Consider the following 23091-nt stretch of genomic DNA (forward strand, 5'->3'; position numbering starts at 1 on the left):
TGTAGAAAAGGTTTTTCTTGTGTTTCTGATGTTACACACAAACCTTGAAGCCCCCTTCACCCCAAATAGACAAAGCAAACCTAAACCTGATTGATCTTCTAAAGCAGCAGGGTGATGGGATGTGTTGCTAGGATTCCATGTGAGCGATCATGAAGCAACACTTGTGCTCCTTCTCCTGCTTGATCCTCAAATATAGCCTGAGATAAGGGTGCGATGGCTCGAGGGCAGCAGTAGTCAATGGAGCTTTATAGTACTTTTTCCTTAGTGCTGAGCAATGCTACACAGGAGTTTGACACTGCACAGCTACTGAAGATCTCCAGCTTTCCTTATTTTTCCAGGCAAGAAAGTGGCGTGGGGTTTTTTTTGTTTGGTTGGTTTGTTTTGCTTGCGTGTGGGGTATTTGTGGGGTTTTTTTGTTTGTTTTGTTTTGTTTTGTTTTTTGACACGACCATTGTTTGGAATTCCAGTTATTTAAGTAGAGATAGAAGATACAAGAGGCTCATTAATACTTTTAAGATAACTTCAATTAAGACACAATTGTGCAGCCAGATAATAGGAACTGAAGGGTAGGGGGAGGGAGAAAGCGCTTGCAATCTTATACTTCCCTCCAGCATTTCCCTTATGAATTCTGTATCGGGCTGCTGGAACAGTTTCACCCTTGAAACAGGATACAGATACACACAAAAAAACCCCCATGAACACAGACAGTTCAAAAGTTTGATTGAAACATTTACTTCTAGAAATCTGGTGTTAATGTTACAAATTTCCTCTAGTTGTTAACCTGTAGGTACATCTACAATTTAAGGTGATGGATGTAAATGAAGAGACATAGGTATGAATAGGTTATGGTAGCTTTAAATGTGAATATTTCCTGTACCTTCACAAACCTGATTCTCTCTCATATATTTAGTCTTAATGGGTGTGCTAATGTTCCAAACTTCCTTATTTATGGTTTTCCTAAACGTGGGAAAAACAGACATTCAGTTCCTGTCTACTATAAAGCCAGAGCAGTACAGCTTTACAGCATTCTCTGCCGAGATGCCTTCTCTCTTTTGTCGTGGACTGTGGATCCCTTTCCTTGATGTTATTCTCACAACCCAGGAAATATCCTTGCTTTCCTCTGTAAGCTTATGTTCTCCCGTTACCCAAAAAGATGACTTCCAGCCCTGATGTAGTTTATCTATAGCCGACAGATGCTTAAGTATGTGTGTAATTTTCTTGCTTGTTCTAGTGCAAGATTGTTTCCTTAGCCTGAAATAGCAGATACTTGCTATGCTTTCATTGAAATAATGAAAAATTATTTGTTGTCTTGCTTTTGTAAAGTTTTTAGTCTGGTAAAATTTTTGAAAACTTTCATGAAGTCCTCTCCCTTCATTCTTTTTTCTAATTCTCAAACACTAGTTGTCTTTTAGTCCTTGATATTATAAATTCTTTTGCATTAACTGTATTTTCTCCAGCCTTTCAAGTCAGCAGAACTGGATACATTATCCAAAATGGGAGTAGCAGGGTATTTGCTGGAAAGTTGCAGGGCATACATGGAGAACTTCTAGGGAAAGGATGGATATATATGCAGTAATGGGATATGTAACTGCAACCTGTAATCTTACAGGTTGAATACACCAGCCTAAAAGGGCTATCAGGAGTCTGTGAAGTTTGGGATGTCTGCATGATTTGTGGTGAGTTGTGTAGGCTCACAAAGTGATGATGAGGACTTAGCTCAGCAGCACGTTGCGTGCCTTCGTCTTGGTTTCTCTGCTTCTTGCTTGTAAAAAAAATCTTATTTGCTTTTTCTCATGGAGGTGGGGACAGGGAGTGAGGATGGCACCAGTTGCAATGGACACAACATCAGCATTAGGTGGAGTTCATGGATGTCAGACAGTAGAAAGGGTGCACAGCTTGACCAGTGGGGGATGGCACAAAAGGGGACTGAAATGACATGGGGACATGGAGGTGGCAGAGTCTGTCACCAAGTGATGTTCACAGCCTGACTGTAAATGATCCCTGCACATCTCTGGCTTAGCAGATAGCCATGATTTTCACTGCTAAAACGTGTCCGGCTCTCAAACAACTACTCTGTGAAAGATTTCTTGATGCCTCTATGGCAGTGGCTCAATAAGCCATGTAACTGATTCACTTCATATGCACATAGGGAGCTGGAGACCAGGTTATGTGCATTAATCTCCATAGGAGGGAAGAAATAACTGAAGCATTGATCTGAACAGTCTATTTCCTTCATCAGGTGCTTTGTGATCTCTGTTACTTGGGAACTGGAATCTGTCTGTTGGTGACAGCAGCCCTGCAGATGAGGAGTCTCAAAGCATGGACCAGCCCTTGCCTTTTTCCTGCTCTTTCGCTATTGAAGTTGTAAGGACTGGTTCAAAGTGTCATCATACATCAACAGCACTGTGGACTCCGAAGGGTGGATGTGTATCTCTTCTTGATGTGACTCTTTGGGTTCAATTCCTGCACTGTGGAGGATGGCAGGAACTGGACTTGCAGCTCAGAGCTGTGTGTCACCCCCATGTGAGCATCATCCTATGGGGGATGCATGGCTGCAAGCTCCATCCCTGACAGTATTTCACCACTTACCAGGCAAGATTTACCCAACTGCACAAAAGGCAGTCACCAGTCCTCTTCCCTTTCTCTATCAATTTCACACATCTTGACTGTCAGTGCTGGCCGGGGTGCTCACAACCACTTCTTGACCAATTGCTGCCATCATTAGTGTTAAATACCTTGATATTTTTTTTTTATGCCTTTAAATGTGTGTTTTGAAAAAGACTTCTCGGAACTTATTAACACTTCAGAACTAAAAAAAGTAAGCTTTGGGAAGTGATTTTTTTCCCCTTTGCAATACAGTTAGCATTTCTGCCCACTTCAGTTTTCCCCCCTGGCTTAATAAGTTTTAGGAAATATCAAACTCCTTTTAGGGGAGAGGATAGCAGATTTTATTGGATCTCTGAACTTAAATGAGAAAATGCAGAACAGCTCAGGAAGCTTCCCTGAGTGCTTCTTAAATTTTCTAATTACTGCTTAGCTGATACAAACCTCACAGCCAAAGTACAAATATTTTGAGGGTTAAAAGCTGATAGTGGGATATTAACTGTCTCTGCTTGGAACAAGTGTGTTATTAAATACGGTTCAGATCTTACAGATTTAATAATGCAGTTAATGTCATAAAGATGATCCTCATCTCAGTTCTGCAAGCAAAAACTCTCTAGGAGCTCTCTTAATTTGCTGTTGAATGCTGTGAGGAGGTGGGGGTGCAGGTTTACAGAGAGGAGGAAAAGGAGTGGAAGTTTGCAGGGCCCAGCTGGCAGACGGGGCTCCATCAGCTGTCACCGCATGATGCTGATCCCAAGAAGCTCAGAGGGAAGCTCTGGGTACCAACCAGAATAATGCATGTTTGAATCCAGTGAGAAGAGGGACTGGGTGACACTGGCAATTTCTTTGGCCAGAGCATGACCCTCTCCTCCCAAGGCCACAGGCAAGGGCTGCACCAAGTGGCAGTGCCGCGGGTGGGGACCTGACCTTGTGCTGTGTGTTTTCCAGGCTTTACATTGAGGGGCTCTGGTCTGTTCCTGCAGCCTGAGCTCACCTTGGTGATAGGACCAGGTGAGCCAGTTCAGTTTCATCCTAGAGCAGTCTGGTCTGGGTGCCCTGAGGCCACTCTGCAATGTCAAATGAAGTGCAGGAGTTGCGGACAGCTGGAGGGTTTGCTTCAAAAGTGGGAGCAAGAGAGGGAAGTGCCTCTTGGCATTGCTGCTTTGTCTTCTTGGCTTTTTAGGCTTACATGCTGAGCTTCCCCACTGCTTGTGCTGTCCCTGTGCCACTGATTCTCTAAGTCACAAGTGGAGAAGTTTGCACTGGTTTCATCCATGCATGTGGAAGGCGAAGCAAACCTCTCATGTGCTCATAGTCTGAAGGATTACATTTTACAAAGTGTTGTGGCTTAATTTTTTCTGTTCTTCTCTCCATCCTGCTGCTCCTTTGTTTTCCCCTTGCTCCACAGCAGACATTTTCACCACTTAGACATAACCACAACACACTTTTTAGGGGAGTTCCAAATGGAACCTGCTGGTCCAGCGGTTCAAAGGCTGGTTTCAGGCAGCCATTGATCTTAATAGCACTAACATGAAGAAAAAAGGTAAGTTCTCATTCCTGATTACATTTTCTGCTTAAGTATCTGCTCTATGAGTGTAGATGTGGGAGAGATGGAGAGACTATTGTTATTAGTCAGTAAGAACTTTTTTTTGTACAGTTTAAGAGTGAAGATGATTATACTTGTTGAGAGAAAATTGTAAGCTTTTTGTCACTGTTGCTCTATATATGTCACATTATCATGAGCTTCTGTAGATTGTACTGTGTTTACTGATGTGATGTGCCTTGGGTGCCCACTTCACTTCATGCATGCCACTCTATTTATGCAGTTATTTCCCTGCTTTCTGTGGTTTGAGGATGTCTTCTCCTGCAGAAGGCTGCTCTGCTAGCCAACCACCCCCAGCCAAGACCAGGGGTTAGGTCAGGTCCAGGGACCAGGTTAGATCAAATGGGAATTTACCCCTGCTGTTATTGCACTTGTCAAAATGTTTTAAAAATTTTGTTTAGCAGCTTTACTACTAGAAACAGTACACTTTGTATTTTGAGACCCAGGAAATTAGAAATCAACTGACTTCAGTGTGTGACATGCAACAACCTCCTCTTGCTCCCACCCTTCAGCTCTTGGCTAAGTGGGGGACGCTTGCAACTGTATTGGAGATTTTCACTGAGAGTTGAATTGTGGAGAATGTTCCTTTTTCTGTCTTGCAACAGCTCAATGAAATGTCTTCCTGAATTTTATTTCTAACATAGCATTTATGCAAGTGTAAGGAATAATTAAAATACTGACACTGCGTAGGTGTGCTTCGTGTGTAAGGAGATGTAAGAGTAAATATTAGATGTTGTGCTTTAAAAACCAAATTCGTGTTCCTGTAGCGCCATCTACCACCAGTCCTTTGCAGCTGCACATTGACAGGGCTGCATTTTATTTCTAGGGAGGTGACATAACTGTTAGAAACATTTAGATATTACTCCTTTGGGGGAAAAAAAGAAAGGTTTCGTAGGTCTTATTTTGCAGGGTGTTTGTTAACACTGCATCCATCTGCATACACAGCAAGTCAGAGAGTCTGGTGAGGCTCACCTGTGCATGTACTCATAGGTGAGCCTCGAATCTTGCTATGGGGGCTTCACAAAGAAATCGAAGCCCTAGTTTTGCTTGCTCAGAGAGTGGGAGCTCTTCACCTTTCCTTACCAGTGTAAGGGTAGAGGTTTCTGCAGATGGGCAGTGCATACTGAGCTGTGTTCATCACTTAAGTATAGTGCCACTGATGAAAAAGACAGTTTGGTGTGAGAGCAACAAAGAGTTTCCTGCTCCTTGTACCACTTTGAACTAGGTGTTCAATCCCAGCCTTTGGCTTGTTCTTATTTTTCCAAATTTTTATCCCAGCTGACTGCTGGGCTCTGAGCATGTGTCTGTTTCCAGGGAAGGTGGCCTTGTGTTGGAACACAACCCGAGTCATAGCACAGCCTGCCAGGAGTGTTCCACCTGCATTTCAGGGGGCTCAGACTGATTCCAAATGGCTTGCCAGAGGGGTTTTCCAAGCAGCTACCTGGGAGGTTTGTTCTCTGCCAGGTGTTTATCATTGTTTGTTTTGTAAATGATTGGCATGGAGAAGTGATATGTGACTTATTAACTCTCTGGTGTTAATAATTTGATGAATACAATTGCCAGTGCCCAATATTTATATCCCATGATGCTATCACTGGAGTATTTTGATCAAATCCTCTGCAACATAAACATTTATTCATGCTTGTTTCCAAGCTCTTCAAATAAACTTTGCCTACTTCATTGTTATCTGCTAGAAGTCACGTAAAGCTGCAGTTGTATTGGCTTGAACTCAAAACTGGAACACAATTGGTGATTTTATTTTGGTGTGTTTCCCTCACACTTAAAGGCATAAAAAAATAGATTAATTTAAGCAAAATGGGCTGAAGCCCTCATTTACTGTAAGAAATGTAAAAGGTGGATCACAGGAGCTGCTCGAGGGTGAAAGCACAACTTAAGATGTGTGTGCTCACAGCTTGGTGAGATCCCAACACCACTGAGAGCATTTTCTGCTCTTCTGCTGCAGTGAAAGCCCAGGGATGTGAGAGCAGAGCAGCTGCGTGGCAGGGCATGGGGGTGACACAGAGCACACCTGGACAAACTGCAGCCCACATGTTTTCTCCTGTTGGAGACTTCTGTGCCATAAGCTTTGCCTGTGACAAAGTTGGTAATGTAAGCCTGGCATTAAGAATTTTTTTTTACTATTTGAGTAGTTGTGGAAGGCCAGGACAAGAAAAGAGCATTGATGTTTGCTTAATAGCTATTTACTTGTCAAAAACTGTGCATATTTGCTTATGCATACACCTAGGAAGCAGCGATGTTTCAGAGTATTTCTCACTGTTACCTGGTGATGGTTGTGTTACTTAATTCTTTGCAGCAAGAGAAATCTGGAATAGGATGGAACAGCAGCATGGCTTTCTTGTCATATTGCAGCATCCCCATTAGCAGATCTGGCCATGTTGAATGAAGATGATCTCTTGCATCATCTTTAGACCTAACTCCCTCTGCTAGAGGGCTTGGGGAAGTGCAGGAGGACGTGTGAACTGCCTGAGCCAGCTCCAGAGGTGGGGATCCTGCCTCAGCGGGGTCTCTCCATAACTACATCACTCAGCTGCGCAAAGCTGAGTCCCATTTCTTGCCAGTTCAGTGCATCTCCTTGGTGTTAAGAAATGGGCAGAGCTGCCTGTGCAGGGCACGGAGGTGTCTGAATCAGTGTGTACAGCATTCTCTGTCAGAGGCAAAGCCTGCCCCAGGTGTGAGCAAGGAAGAGTCCCTTTGTGAGAAGAGGAATCAAAGCTTTTAAAACCCATCCGTGTGAGGCAGGTGCTAAATATGTCACACATCTCTCAGCTGAGCAATGCTTTTAAACCCATGCTGAGCTTAAGCAAGTTAATGACACACTCCCCAATGTGCACAGCAGAGTAGGAATGTGCTTCTGTGCATAAATATGGTTAAGTCTGCCTTTGAGTGGTCCTCCCAGCAAGTCCTTTGTATACCACTGGAAGGCCCAGAGATAGCATGATGTCATGGGCAAGCAAGAACCAGAACTGAAAAAATGGCTTATAAACCAATAATAACAATAGTTATCCCCACTAGTGAATAAATAATGCTGCCTTTACTACCATGGGCTCCCTTTTTTGCTGTCCAGCTGACTGCACCATTAAATGCAACAAGGGATTTCTTAGCTTTGCTGGTGAGGGTTGTTCCTGAGGGATGGCCAGGGGCCCTTGCAGCGATTTGTGCACCGTGGTTCAGGTGCTCACTGCAGTCCAGCCCATCAGCAGAGCCAGCACAGACCTCTGCTTGCAGCTACTCACCGGCTTCAGGCTTCTCTCCCAGAGTGGCAAAGGAGGCTGTGTTTTCTTTCTCTCTTGAAATTGGCTTTAGAACATGTGCAAACAGAATTATTATCCAGGCATCCATAACTTAAAAGAATACAAAAAATTCCCACATCACCAAAAAGTGTACTGTTCTGGGTTTAATGAAGATTTCTTTCCCTCCCCCCAAGTGGATGCTATGCAGTTTAAATTATGTATGGCTATATTACAGAATAATCAGTGCTAAGTACATATGCACACACAGAACACAATAAATTATGTATCTTCCCTCAATATTTCATGAGTAAGAGGCATGACATATATTGATTTCATTTAGACCTGAGTTCAAGAGGGTGTTTAAACATATTTCTATTTTTAAATCCGTGAATCATCATAATGGCATTGTTAGATGCTTTCAGTTAAGATATACACTTAACAACCTTGCTGAATTTGAGCCATAGAGGTGATCAGATTAATATTTTGAACCAGTGCCCAAGGAAGCCAATGGGAGCAATTTCATCAATTTTACTAGGCTCTTCAAGTAGGATCCATTTTTTAATTTATGTATATAATATATGTGTGCGCATAGATATATTTAATGAAGGAAAACTCAAGGTAGAGATCCACTGAGAAATCAGAGTCTGTCTGAGCCTGGAGTCTGCTTATATTATAATGGATTTCAGTAGCAATCTGAGGTAAAAAGCAAGCAATCTCAAAATGCCACTAGCAGTCAATTACTCATTCCTCTCTTGCCCAGGATATGCCATGCTGAAGGCTGGAGACTTCCCCTGCTCTCCTGAGTGCAGCAGCATCCTTTGGGTGACAGGAACTCATTCTTACCTAATAAAATTCTGAGGAATTTTTTCTGCCCTGCAAGATATGGGGAAAATCAGTTTTTATGGGACAAAATGTTCTAAAGCACTTCCATGAGACAAGGACTTAAATCTCACTGACAGCTCAAAAGACTGAGGGCTCTGACTGAACGGTGGGGATGACTTAGGCTGGACCAGCTGGTAAGATTAGGACTTCCAGCTGTTTCCCTGAACAGATGTCTGCACTGCTGGTGAATTTGCTCAAACACTGTGACAATTTACATTTTTGGCATTTTTCTTATCCTGCATCTGCAGGTTTCAACTACATGCTTTGTCTTCTCTAAGACAACTGTTGAGATGCATTTATGTTTTTAATGGAGAGGCCAGAAAGGATCAATAAGTCTGATCAAGAAAGCAGTTGCATTAAATAGGTAATTAAATTCAGTCCCAATGATAACACTAAGGAAGCTGTACTTTATGGAATGAATCTGCCATACAAGCATCAGCACATATCTTATTTTCTTCTTTTTGTAGAAGAAATTCAGTCTTGCATTTCTTCCCAAGGATGTACTCAAAATTTCACTCTGGAAAACATGGCTACAGGAATATCATCATCTCTAGGAAAACCCAACAGAAGCCCGACTCTCAGGGCAGCAAAAGTTGTCTTGTAGCCACATGCTGCTTGTGGGGAGGACGTGGCTTTTCCTCTTTTCCTGCATCTTGTGTGCAAATGCTCTTTGTGCCAGCAAGGACCAAACAGGGAACACGCAGGCAGTCTAATATCCCAGAGAACTGATTGCCACTAAATAACCTTTTCCTTTTATTCCTTTCTCTCTCTCTCTCTCTCTGTCCAGGACATAGGTAAAGCTGGTTGGTTTATATTTAATATTTGCAAACTACAGGGTGGCTGTGATTTTGTCTTTAACTTTTTGTGGGCAAGTAATAATGGTTAATGTTTCCCTCTCAAAGCATCCTACATGAACTAGCTCTTATAAAAGTAAATTAAATATCCCATGTTTTATCACTTTATTTTTATTATACCCTTATTTATTAACAGCAAGCTTTATTGGGCTTTTGTTTATTTTTAAAAACCATAGTTGAGTCTGTTTGCTCCCTCATGCGTTAATACGGATGCAAACATTGAGCCATTTGGGGTAAAAAACATTTCCTCTAACAGATCTTTGATATTGCTGTGCTTTGCTTCCACAAGGCATTTTTGCAGTGAACTGAGAAAATCAGTCCAGACCTCATCTATGGTACCAAAGCTTGGGAGCTGATTGTTTTTCCTGGCTGCTGTAAGAACCAAGTTATATTGATGTGGTTTGTTGTGTGTTAGGAAAAAAAATAGTTTTCAAATTGTGGCACTCAAATTCTAAACCTCTGATGGGTCCCAAGCACTCTGCCTCAAAAATCCTGCCTTTGCATTGCTCAGCTAGAACTTCTGAGATCCAAAAATAATCCACCTACTGAGCCTATTTTTTGTTGTTGTTGTTGTTGGATGGGCCATATTAATGTGATTTGAATGATGACATGGCAATGTTTAATATACTTCCTCCTTTGTATTCTTTTATTTCCTAAGGAAACCCAAAGAGTGCTATTTATCATCTCATCTGGAAAGAGAAGAAAACTGAAGTTAATTATTTTTCACTTACCTGGAAGGGTTTGGAATCTGGGGAGTCCACCGAGCAGCAAACCTTTAGTAGGTTCCCATATTAAGCCACAACTTTCTTCAACACACTTCTGTAGATTAATTTTTGGGGGGTTAGATTTTAAGGATTTATTTCTTATGTCAGTGGCTGTTAAGCATCCTGCTGGAGGAAATCTCGAAAGACATCGATTTGTAGATACAGCCCTTTTTATGTGGGACAAAATACAGAGACCTGTAAGCAAGCCAATATTTAATTGTATGGTCTAATGGCTCCAAAATTTAGTTATAGCTTCCTTTAATAAAACAAATTTGGGGTCTTTTATGATGATTCTAAAATTAGAACACGCCACACCTTATTGCTGTCAGTTCACTTTGTGAGATGAGTCAACAACCTTGCACGTTTGCTGCAGAAATGCCCTTTTACTTCTGCTTTGAGGTTCTCAGTTGAAAAGACTTTTTGAGAAATGGCTAAACTTGACTCAATGTTTAAATCACAATTGTTTTTATGGTCTCCCTTCTAACAGGAGAATTGTTGTGGCTGTTTCAGACCAACAGACGGACAGTATAATGGAACGTAAGGAATGCTCAGGGAAAGAGTACGAGAAGCAGAAAGAGCTCATAGAGCTTATAGAGGTCCTGCTTGTGGTTCCCCTTGCAGCATCTGCCTGCTCAGAAATGCCTGGCCAAGAGCTGTCAGCCCCCTACCTTCAATAGCTGCCAGAGCCTGTGAATTTGTCTTTACTTTCCTTGAGCCCATGTAGGATTTTCACCTTCAGGGAGTCCTCTGTCAGTGAGTTCTGCAAATCAGCTGCATCTGTCCCCATAAAGATGTCTCCTGGCAGGCAGAAAATAGCCTGAGGCTGATGTCCCGGGTCGAGCCTGCATAAATCCTGACTGAAAGCAGGGAGAGCTGCCCAGTCATTGATGGTAACACTGGTTCTTAAATTTGGGCTTAAGACTCAAGCTTTAGGTGCCTATAATGGGAAGATTTTGTGATTTCCACAACAAGCATTAACTATGAATTTCATGGCCGAGAAGGTGCCATGATTCTAGCAAGTGGTAGAATACGTGATCTTACAGCACTGGGTTGGAAACCTCTCTGGTTCTGCATCTGCTACCCAGTTTCTGTGCAACCCTGACGCGCCCACCCATCTTCTTCTGAAAAGGAGATAGAGATGTTACTATTGACTTATAAACTACAGAGCTCCCAGCACAACAGGGCAGGCTGCCTGGCACAATTCACTGTCTTGGTCCTTATAGAAGCTTCAGAGGACGAGATAGTGGCTCAGCGACCGTCGCTTCCAGCCTGGTATCTTAACTACTGAGCTACTGTGTGTTTCCAACCAGCCCTTTCCTACAGCACAAGCATGGCATGAGGCTTAATTCATTAATGTCTGTAAGTGTTTGAAGAAAAAGCAGAGTGAAGGTGATAGAAGAGAAGCACATTTGCTTGTTGGGCAGCAGCAGCTGGAATATCTCAGTGCTGCAGTCATATTTGATGGTACGTGTACTTTGCTTCAGGAATGCTGCCAAATGCCATTTTATTCCTAACTCAGAGCTCTATGCAGATGAAAAATGTTAATTTCCACGCCTTTTTTTTTTTGGCCAAAAGGTGTCTGCAGGTTTTTATGCAGCTTGACCAGGCTGGGACCAAGGCCCAGTTCAGAGCAAAAAGCACTACTGGGGATGAAGATGATGTTTGTGCTTGAAGTCAGGGCTTTACCAAGTGGCTCTGACAAGGATGAAGGTAGAAGTGGTGTTTCCCTAGCTAACTCCCCCAGGATTAAATGACAGAATTACAGTCTGACCCCCTCCCCACGGCCTCAAGAAGGGGTAGCTTTCTGTTACATGTTTGTTCATATTAGCAGAGGGGTTTTATTAGCCCTTTGTCATGGTTCCTCGTTAGCCTTCAAGTCAGGTGGGGCAGTTCAAGGACTGTGGTTGGATCAGGATTTTCTCCAATTTTGTGTGACAGGAAAACTTTCTCCTCTGTATTTCTTTAACCTCGCTGGTTCTCTTTCACCTTTCTTTTTCCAGCAAATGGAAAGCCATGAGCTCCAAGGACTGCAGATCATTTTTACAGGTTTGTTTCTCAGTCATGGTGAATGTTAACCTGTTGTCCTAACCTCATCTGCTGATTTTGAGTTCTTTTGTGATTGATCTGAAGCCCACCGAGGCTGTAGAGGTTTTCCTAGCATGGTGAATGCACCCAGCTTCTAAGTATTACCTTCCTTCTGCATTACCACTGCATATTCCTCTAGGATAACTTGTCCTTGCCACATTGTTCAGGCTGCCCAGCTGAGGTTACTGTTGCTTAGCTACGAGACTCTATAATAAGAGCCCGAGCCATAGCGGAGCAGGCAATGAAGCATTTCAAATATGACAAGACCCAAAGGATGCTTATCGATGTATGTGAAGGAATATTACAGGTCCCAAATGCTGAGGTTTTAGCAACCATGACTCTTAGCTTTTAACTTAGCTCTGGCTGTTACTAGCTCAGCTTTTGCTGGAGCTGGATTGTTTGCAGACTGTGGACGGATACATTGATTTTAAGGAATGCGTATGTTTGGGGGGGAATCATTGAATGAAGAGCCTTGCAAGGGAGAAATGGGGTAGGGGAAGAGCTCCTTGTGGGTTTCTGTGAGGCAAAAAGTCCAATTGCCAAAGTTAAGCCCTGGTTACTGGCCATACATGTCATGTAAGTACTGATCTCTGTCCATAACAATGATGCCTTTCAGCTCTTCCCTGCCACATTGCAGAGCTGACTTGTTTTATATCTCTACAAACAGTGATTGCATTTTTGCAGTGTCATGAAAAAGCATGTCACTGATTGACCAGGACATGTCTTTGGTTCCCAGAGCAGCTACATGGGAAAGACAAGAGCGCTATGCCTCCAGCAACGTTAATTAATAGTCTGGAGGTAAGTGCTCAGCTCAGCAGCTGCATTTAACAGCAATTCATCTGAATGCAGCAGATGGTTTCTCTGAACCTCCATCTTGTAGGACCGTGAACACAAGGACACATGTTTCATCTCGGTGATGGCTGTGGCCAGGGTTTCTTGTGGAAAGGAAGCCTGGGGGAAGCTTTTCTTGAGGTTTGACTTCCTTTAATGTGAGTCAGCAATGGGAAACAAAGAGAAGAGCCAGCACTTTGACAGAGCTGTGTCATTGTGCTGGACTGTCCACAGAGTGAAGCCACAAGGAGAGGCTGGAGCAGCTTCGTGCTTCAGGAGCTTCCTCAGAGTTAATGGCTGTGTCGGTCCATAGCTGGAAAGCCACCAAGTCCCTGCCTGTATCTCCAGCGTGACACTAGGCCAAGGGGACCTACAGGCAGGGCAAGGATTGCAGTTATGGCTTTTTCTTCTGCATGTCCAAAGAATTCTTTTGTTGCTTGCATTAAAGATGTGAGCCTGGGAAGACACCATGGTTGACCAAAGAATGGGCCAACTCAGTTTTCTCTGTTTTATGGCAGGGAAACAATGTGAATGAAACCTGATCAGTTAAGAAATAATGAGTTCACTATAAATTATTGTGCACTGGATTTCTGGTTCTCATACAGTGACACAGCCCTACTGAGAAAAGGTACACCAAGGGTGACCTCACATTGTCATTATTTCTTGTTATTAACAGCTATTTAACTTAAACATCTATATAAGCAGTGAGGAATAACCCTCCTTTGTGAAAGTGTTAGTGCTTTTTGACCCTCAGCCCAAAACCAAGAAAAGCTTTTAGTGGAACACATGGTGATATGCTGAATCTTTGCAGAGCTCCGTTTAGAACAACAGGGCAAAACCTGAAAACAGCCTTGTGTTGTTGCCTAATAAAATACTGCGTTAATATATGGGAATTGAGCTCACAGGGGTTAGTGCCATATATATGTGTAATTTATGGAGTTCTAGCACCAGCAAAAAAGCCACAGTTTGAAAAGAGCCTGGATCACTGCCCAGGTTTTTGACTTGATTTCCTGTGTATTCACTTTCTCTGTCACTTCAAAACCTGTTTTGCCTCTCACTTACCAGTTGAGTTGTGCCTTGGTAAAGGTGTTACATGTATACTAGCTAAATATTTGTTTTATAAAGTACATTCGTTGCATGGCTCAGAGCAAGTTATCCTGCTGTGTTACGTTGTCTGTTGATCACTCATTTTTGCCTTTTATACTTGTTCTTTTTGCTGGCTCTTGCAGAAAGTGATGCCAGGCCATTAGGAAACTGAATTATTAAACCTTCATATTGATTTTTCTTGACCATACAGATGATGTTATCATATAAGGACCCTTGCCTTGAGCTACACAGAAGGGGTTTTGATAAGCGCTTGACAGCTCTTGTCGCTCCTTTGCTTCATTACCCTCCCTCCCTTTTCTACCCCACCATTTCCAAGAGGAGGAGATTCTGAAAACAACTATGTAGAGTCATTTAGTTTCCTTGTCAGCCTCCCTTTGCTAACAGCCACACAAATGATGGGATTTTTCTTTCTTTTTGCTCCGTAGGTACACAAACAGATCAGCCCATTTGCTAACAGCCTCGGCGCTGACACCACAGTATCCATGGCAACACACCAGCCTGCACAAGCATCTGCAGACGCTTTGAAAATCAGAAATACCGAGTGATGACAAGGAGCCGCTTCAGACAATGGATGTTTACAGGTGTCACAACCACCTGAAATACTTCTCTCCCCACCCATCAGCTCCTTGATTATAACATGCTTTACATTTTTCTTGCAGCTTCTTTGTCAGAATATAAGATTCAAGGCAGAATTAATCCTCGTTTTGATTTTTTCTGTTTAGAGCACTGACAGAGGTACCTTATGGGAATGAGCACCCCAAGCTCCGCTGTTAACTTTCCTCTTTGAACTGGGTCAGAGTACAGGTTCTTTAAATGATAAAATCCAAAGTCATAACTGAAAAAAAATGGCCTGCGTCAACCCCAGCTAACAGATGTTGTGTGACTGCCATGCTGAGTGGTGGTTTGCTCAATTGACTTGCGTGAATTATTACTTTCCTATAGTGACAACAGATTAAATAAGATCCTATCAACCATTTTTTGGGGAATATTTGAACGTAAGTTCATCTACCCGTTGACAGAGACTATGTACTGTGTTTACAGCTGTTAGTCTTCATCGATCCCATCAGTACTTCAGCTCTGCTTTCAGGAGATAACATTCAGGCACACAGGCTGCCTTTCTGAAGCTGGTTGCAGCAAGTGTATCTGTTCAGTAAACTGGGTGCTTACATGCAAAACCATCTGTAATTCAGATTGGATAGCTGTATGTGGGGTACTCATTCGTGCACCTGGATAACTGTGGGCAAATATATGGGCATAAGGGGGCATGAATTTACAGATATAATGTATGTCCTACCCTTCAGGACTCCACCCTCATCTTTCACGTACAAAGCAGACCATTAGAGTCACATGCTGATGATGACCCTGAATGAGGAGCAGTTTCGTAACACAGCAAACCAACAGGTAGTCTTCAGACATTTAGGACCACCTTCCTCAGGCTGGGGAAGTATTTTTGCCACACTAATATGAGATGGATATGCTCATGAAACAGGCTGAGGCCATTCTCAAACCAGACCGCTGCATTTGTTGATTGCACAAAAGTTGGATATGAGGTTGAGTTTGAAGTTGGGTCACAGGAAAGAGCCCAAGTACATCAATGCATAACCTCAAGCCACTGTTTTGATAAGAAAATGGCCCACCATTCTGTCTGCAATGTTTCCCCTCTCTTAACAAGTAACATCAGTGTTTTATTCATAGAAAGGCAAAAAAATACAAAGCCCAGACCTGAGATGAACTATGTTGCCTCATATGATCATGTTAACTTGATTAGGCTAATCTGTTTTCAGCTGATAATTTAAACCTTGGTCTTGGAAAATGCAGTTACATTTACATGTTCAAACATAACAAGAGAAGCATATTAAAAAGTAAAAAGCATTATCAAAATTCCCCATTAATAAAACAAGCTAACAGTGCATCAGAGAATTGAAGAGCTTCCATGTGCAAGAATGCAGTAATAGATTTCTTATAAGGACTTTAATCCTCAGTAGATACTCTTGGAAAAATTCAGACTTTCTTCTAGAACAGGAAATTAAATCTCACAAACTGTATATTCCTTGTGTTCTGACCAGTTTGGCTATTCAATAGCTTATACATCATATTTATTTTGAAAAGCAGCTTTTAAATATAGTTTTGCTACAGATGCAATGTGTAAAGAGATTTCACTACTTTAATGTGTGTTATGTTTACCTTCCGTTGGATCCTGTACGTAAGCACTGGGGGTTTTTTGTTGTTTTGGCTTGTTTGTTTGTTTTTTGTTCATTTTTAAAATTTCCTTAGAAAGCCTAGGAAGACTGAATGGTGCAGTAGTTTTATTACCACAGCTTTCAGTACAGATACAGGCAGTATTTCTACTACTGAGAAGGTAGAGATGGCAAAACAAACAACCCAAGCTCACAAACTTGCATTTATTTCCTCCTGGCAACCATAATTCCCTGTTATAACTAGAAAACATTAAGGACAACAAATCTTGTTTTCCTAGAGATGATTTTTTTTTTCTTTTTGTGGAGATTGGGACCTAATAACTGAACTGTTCCTCTGTAACCCAGAAAAAGGGTTAAAGCAGTGAAAACTGGTTTGGGTCAAGAACTTTCTATAGCTAAATCCTGCAGGGATCAGTACTCCCCTTGCTTCCTTTTCAAAACGTTTACAAAACCTCCTGTGACATGTCCATAACATAACAAGTCTGACATCCAGCTTTTTCCTCATCAGCAAAGGAACCAGCCCCATAACCAAGATGTCACAAAGCCTCAAGAGCTGAAAGGAAAAATTATCCAGGTTAGTAAATGACAGGGGAAGAAGGAAGCTCTGCATGTAACCGCATACACTGTAGGGGACCTCTGCTGTCCATATTTCACTTTGGTGTGTCATTTGGAGACCCTTTGCTTTCAGTCACAGCAGTAAGAAATGGAGAGGTCCCCTGGAGTGCATTCTCTACTGCAGTTCTTGTTTCCTTGTGTACCCAAAAAGCAGGTGGCACCAGTATTTTGTACCCTATCTGTTTTCAAATTCTACTTCTCATGCAGAGACTGACTTTGACATCAAAAGCATTTAGTAAATTGCAGTGTAGCTCCCCGAAGCTAATTCTTCCATCGTACTTCGCATGGGTACTTATGGTCCCTTGGAAAGACCAAAGATAACCAGGGTGTACAAAGGCTGTGTTGCTCTGGTACAAGTCGTTCTACTGTGGTTCAATCTCATCTTTGCTTAAAGCTTTCCTGTAGAAACCTGAGGCATACGTTTACAAACAGGTAATATCTCCAAATAATCTTAAAAAGGTAAATGTTATCAAATGGAGACAGGCAGAAAAAGGAAGGCTTTTACATGGAAATGTTACTATATGAGCTAATGAGATACAGTGAAGTTCCTTGTCGAAAGCAGAAACAAATTGAACACAGTTTGTTATGCAAAGCCAAGGATAAGTGCATACTATTTTCAGTGGCAGCTTTTGTTTTACTTAATGGTTGATAACAATTAAAGTTTTCTCCAGCTCACCTTTCTTCCCCACTGCCTCCATTGGGCACTAGAGGGACCCTGGAGTTTTACAACCGACAGAAACATCTCAGCAATTGGGAAGCAGGAGCCCTGCCTTTCCTGGTCACCTTAGCCTAGGGGTTTCCAAGGAGAAAAGGTGGCAAAAAACTGCTCAACCGGTTGTTACACATACCCAGAGACTGCAAAAATGCCACCAGGGAAAGTGTGTAAAGGGGCTATACCCATACTTTCCATCGCTTCATCATCCTCATTGGTGCTTGCAGCTCTTCCCATCGTTAATAAATATGAGCTGGCTTTGCCTTGACTGCTCTGTTCGCTCAGCTAATGGTGTGACATTGGCACCCAGGCTTGAGTCACACTGTGTTTTTGAGAAATTAAATGTCTCCTTCCCCAGTCTGAAGTGACGCCAAATACCCACATTGCCAACAATTCCGGCTTGATAAGCTGTCAGAGGAGCAGCAGTGCTTTGTTGTTACAGCTATATAGTAAGAGAAGAATATATATTGACACAAGTCCTTTTTCAGACAGCATTTCCCAGCCACAGTTTCAAATTAATCTGTTCTAAAAAGGGCTAGAGACAATGTCATTCCTTTTTCTTTTAGCAGGCAGGCAAAATTCTGTGTTTGACTTACCAGGCCTCCATATAGAGATCCATAATTCAGCGTGTCGGAGCTTTACTACAAAGCTCATAGTTTATGAGGTTATGTAAAAATCTATTTTTCCTTTTTTAAAAAAAAAAACTTCCCCACTATCTCATAGAAAGATGATGCTTTTTGATCTCTGCGTGAGTATTTCTCATAGAAATATGTGCATGCATTTTAATATCTCTAACATAAATTAAAAGATTTTTTCCTGCCTTAAAACATCTAGTGTCAACACTGCTGCTGAATATTTAATGTCAAGTATAACGTAATTTGACTAGATAATTATCACAAGGAAAATGGCGAATGCCACATTGGTTTTTTTGTGTGTTTATTTTTCATCATCTTTGATGATTATTTAAACGAGAGCTGCAAGTGAATGACTAACTTCCAAGATTCACCTTTCTTCTCTCTCTGCAAGCTGCTGCTGAAAAGACACAGGCTGCTACCATGCTGCATCTGAGCTGGAGACATTGACACATGGAATATTCTGAGCATTTCTCCAGTTAGTTATCTCACCCTGCTGATCTCCAGGAGTGCTTATGGGCAGTGCACAGTTTATTTATTGTACATAGTGTCTTTCCATTAAGACATCTCTTCCATGATACCTGTCACAGTATTTGTTTCCAACAAATGTATAAGCTGTCCTTTTTTTATTTTTTTTTTTAATTTTTTTTTTTTTAGTACTGTAAGCTTTAAATAAATCTAATTTGCATTTGGATGAAGGGTAACTGTTTCTCCTTGATCAATTCAACTGCTCATTCCCTCTTAGGTCTCCTTCTGATTAGGCTTTATGTAAGCCTGCATTCGCAGCATCTAGGTGGTGAAAGGAAGGGCAAAGTCCTTGTGCTTGGAGGGAGAGCTCCACCAAGGTCTTGGCATAGCCGTGTGGGCCTTCAAGGGGAGGCACACAAGAAGACAGCAGAGGAAAGGCACTGCTGATCCTCAGGGTGCTGGGGACGCTGGTGCATGTTCTTTCTGCACTGAACGGGTGTTTTTGTTCCTGGCAGTCTGGAAGAATGATTGGCTGCAGCAAATCCAATTCCTCTGGAATCATCTCCTCAGGATGGAAATACATCACTGATGATGAGTGTCCAGAAGGGAACACGATGGCTTTGTCCTCTCAACAAGATCCTGCTCCCTTTGCGTGCCACTGATTTACAGAAGAAATGCTAGCAGAGGGAAGAAGCAGTGGTAGGAAATTCTCCCAAACAGCTTGAGAAGGGCTCGGGAAAGGGACTGGAAGAGGTGTTCTGTAGCCTTAGCTCACAGACCTTTAAAGGGAAAGAAAATTCCTTGGTTTGCAATACACAAAAATACTTGATAATTTGGCATTCCCCAGTCACTTTATTGACATTACGATGGGACTGTGACGTAATCCAATGTAGTAATTGTTGAGGGATGACCATCTCCATACTGCAGCTGAAGAAATTGAAGTAATGGCCAGGCCTAGGCTTCCCTGAACCTGTGTTTTGACCACCCGGGTTAAGACTCATGAGGCCCTAAGTACAGACATGAAATATTGCAGATCACCTGCTAAAGTCCATGAAGAAAAAGAGTGCTCAGTACTCCTGAAAATCGTGCTTGGAATCAAGCTGTGTACCTAAAGTTAGTGAGGCTTTGGAAAAAATACAGAGTATTCACTCAGAGTAGTGCAGCAAAATGAAACAAAACTGAAATTAACATTTTAAGTTTTTGCAGTGTATAATGGATTAAAGTTTGCATGTGTCCTGGGCAGCTGAATAGAAAGAATAGCAATATTTATCTTTAATGGATCAAAACATAGTACCTATTTCAAAAACTTTCGTCTGGCTAATACATACATGGCATACTTGGAATTGCTGGTTATGATTCTGACAGACCGGCTTTTGCACGTCCAGTTTTAACAAACCATTAGACTAATTTGTTTAGGGAATGGAAAAGGTAGGAGAGACACATTTTTTGCTTTCATCTTCAGCAAAGGCAACTGAAGTGATTCTGAGTAGACAGGGTGAGAGGAGCCGATGCGGGAGCAGCACATGGGTGGCATTGCTTGACAGATGGCTTCGTCCTTGTGTGCTTTACTTTCACCAAAAGAATACGGAAATGGTAATTGACGTCCTGAGGGGTTGAGGAGGAAAGTTCGGTTTGAGAAGCTGCTAAGTGACACTGTAATAGGACACCTTTTATTGCCGGGTTCTAGGAAATGGTTGGAAAGCTCTGCCGTACAGGAGCACAATTTGTACGCTACCAGCAGCGCAGTTTCTGAGGTGCTGTAAAAGGGGTTTTTTTAACCTATCTCACCATTATTCGTTCTCTTTCTCCGGAGGAAAAAGAAAAAATAGCTTGAGCTGAGGCTTGCACCATTGGACGACCCGAATGCAATCAGGTGAGGGACTTTCGGGATGCTTTCCTGCGACGGAGGGGACAACCGAGTACGGGCAGGGCAGGGGCCGGCTGTCACGGAGCACCTCAGCCGCGGCCGCACCGCAGCCGGCACCGCGCGTCCCGCACACGTCCCGGGCGGGCGCGGGGCCCCTCCGCAATGCGGGGCCGCTGCGGGCAGGGCGCGGGGCGGGGCGGCGGCGAGGGGCCGGCCGGCGCTACCGCCGCCGCGGGGTCCCTGCGGGAGCGGCGCCGGGGCGGGGCTGGGGGGCGGGTCCCGGGGGCTCGCGGCGCGCAGGCGGCCGCGTCCCGGCGACAGCCCCGGAGAGCGGCGGGGCGGGCGGAGGCGGGCACGGCGGCGGCGCGCCCTCTCTCTGCCCCTCGGCGCGGCAGTGCGTCCCGGTGCCGGCAGCTGCCGCGGCGCTCAGGTAAGGACCTTCCCGAGCCGCCGCCCCGCCGCGGGCCGGCGGTACCGGCCGGGTGCGGGCGGTGCCGGAGGGAAGAAGAGGAGGAGGAAGGACGGACACAACGGCCGGTGGCGGCGCGTGGCGGGGTGGGGGCCGGCGCCCGCCGGAGGGGTGTCCGCGTGCCGCCCGCCTCGCGGCCGTGGGGACCGTTGGGGTGGCGGGACAGGGTCGCGTGCGCTCCCGCAGCCGGCGCGGGCTCTGACAGGACGCGGCCCCGGGCCGGAGTTGGCAGCCGGTCGCCCCAGCGGAGCTCCCGGAGCGGTGGCCGGAGGTAAAGGGAGGGGGCGGCTCCCCGATAGCGCCCCTTGGGTCTTCATAGGGGCAGCCGACTTTTGCCAACTGCCTCGGAGGGTTTCGAGCATCTCTAGGCTGTAAAACCCTTTAAAGGATGTAACCTCCTGTCCTCTCCTGCCCCCACCCCTAAGCTCCTCTAAAGGGATCTGTAAGGCTGAACAAAGAACATTGTGTGAGACAAGGGGGTGCGGTGGTCGTAAGCGCTTTTAGTTTGCATCGGGGAGGGGGGCGAAAAAAAATCATTACCTGTATTGAATGGATCTGCCGCGGAGAGGAAACAACCGTGTGTGGGGCGTCTGGTAACCGCAGTGAGGCGGTGGAGAACAAAGCCTTTTTATGTAAGAGAAAATTATGCAAAACGTGCCCCGCTTGAACGGCTGCAGGTACAAGCCGTAAGCATATGCAGCTCTGCAGTGCCGTTGGGCTGAATAAGACCTACCAAATAAAGACTGTTTGCCTCAATTTGTTGTGTATATGTTTGAGACACTATGACCTGCCATTTTAATAAGATGCGCTTTGTGAAACACCTTTGGGAAAGAAGGGGGTGTGCCGCATGCCAAGAGAGTTGCTTTCTGTACGTAAGATACCAGCATCGTTTATTTCCCCATGCTAAGCAGGAACCTTCAGTTTTCGTCTGAATAAAGGTATTCTCCAATCCATTGGTAGATTTTCATTTTGGCTTCTTCCATATAAAGTAGCAGGCTTTCACATATAAGTGGCCATTAACATAAAGTCATAGAGTAGAATGGGATGCAAATCAATTTGTGTATTTATTAAGTTGTACTCATTCTAGGTCTCTAGCAGCCTTTTCGTAATTTGTCATATCTTCATGGTTGTGTCCGTAAATCTTTCTCTGTCCTTTCTCACAAAAATCATTTGCTGTCCAGCATTTGTGCTCTCAGTTCAGAAAACCTGTCTCTTTTGTTTTCAGAGAAGGGTTCTTCCTTGCAAGATTGAAGCCTGTATCCTTCCTATTTCTTCACATTTCCTCCCTAAACCTTTTTCTTCTCCCTATGAAAGAACCTGGCTGTTTCCACCTGTGCTGGTTTAGACTTGCAGAGATGTCTAGACTACAGATCTCATAGCAAATGCACCCAGAAGAGGCTCAGCTGCAGGATGTATTTATTTTCTATAGCTTCTCTCACTTCCCTCCCAAATGAATGATGTGATCACAGCATCTCAGCCCTTGCTGGGAAGAGAGAGAGAATGTGCTGAGAGAGCATTACCTAGTGAAGTTACCCCTGCCATTACTTCATAGATCACTAAGAAGTGAGTCACCAACAATGAAAGAATGGGCACCTTCTCTGCCTGTGCTAAAAGCTCGTGTCAAGTAGCATATGGACATTCTGGTGAAGTTTGTGCATAGGTGTGTATTTCTGCTACTCATCTTCTGAAAGTGTCATATGTAAAGTGGAGCCCAAACTCACTCTGTAGCACCTAGGTCTAGGAAATGAATTCTTCACTGTGTATTTCATTCATTAGCAAAATGCCAATGATGCGCTCAGCAGTGGGCAGGACCCCAATTTTAATGTGGTACCAGTCCTCTGGAGCTCAGGTATTTACAAGTGAGCAAAACTAACACACTGGAAATCACACCAAGGGCTTGGTGACACCACTGGGTGTGGAGAGGAAACACGCAGGTGCAGCGGGGCTTAGGGAAGGCGGCTGACTTCAGCAGTGAGGTGCAGTGGCATTAAGTTCTCTCTCATCTTTTACCTAAGGGACACGATTTGGTTGATGGAACTTTACAATTTGTTGCACCCGTATTGCATATTGCCTGTGGGTGTTTGAGAGAAGCCAGAGAGCTGTCATCCTGAGAATAAAAAGTTCCTGTTCTTCAGTTGAAGAATTTTAG

At 43.7% G+C, this 23091-nt stretch overlaps 1 protein-coding gene and 2 long non-coding RNA genes across 42 annotated transcripts in view; 2 read left to right on the forward strand and 1 right to left on the reverse strand.

Annotated features, from left to right (window-relative positions):
- The first annotated feature begins 842 nt into the window (after nt 1–842).
- On the forward strand, nt 843–15654 carry LOC135579873 (uncharacterized). Its single transcript, XR_010473731.1, has 4 exons — nt 843–1676; nt 2240–4147; nt 9853–12004; nt 14407–15654. It is a non-coding gene; the product is annotated as an uncharacterized LOC135579873 (long non-coding RNA).
- A 3781-nt stretch (nt 15655–19435) lies between these two features.
- LOC110358242 (uncharacterized) lies at nt 19436–21538 on the reverse strand. Its single transcript, XR_002412482.2, has 2 exons — nt 21483–21538; nt 19436–20211 (listed from the first exon to the last, which is right to left on the reverse strand). It is a non-coding gene; the product is annotated as an uncharacterized LOC110358242 (long non-coding RNA).
- The window catches only part of MAP2 (microtubule associated protein 2), a 226947-nt gene continuing 224595 nt past the window's right edge, over nt 20740–23091 (forward strand). For 15 of the 40 annotated variants that reach the window (XM_065068994.1, XM_065068995.1, XM_065069003.1 and 12 more), the window contains exon 1: nt 20740–20903. The gene's annotated coding sequence lies outside the window, so the exon portion shown is untranslated. The remainder of the gene's footprint in view (nt 20904–23091) is intronic. The other 25 variants (XM_065069022.1, XM_065069029.1, XM_065069032.1 and 22 more) reach the window with 10 other exon arrangements.

Source organism: Columba livia, chromosome 7 (genome assembly GCF_036013475.1).
Source record: "Columba livia isolate bColLiv1 breed racing homer chromosome 7, bColLiv1.pat.W.v2, whole genome shotgun sequence".
NCBI classification, from domain to species: Eukaryota; Metazoa; Chordata; class Aves; order Columbiformes; family Columbidae; genus Columba; species Columba livia.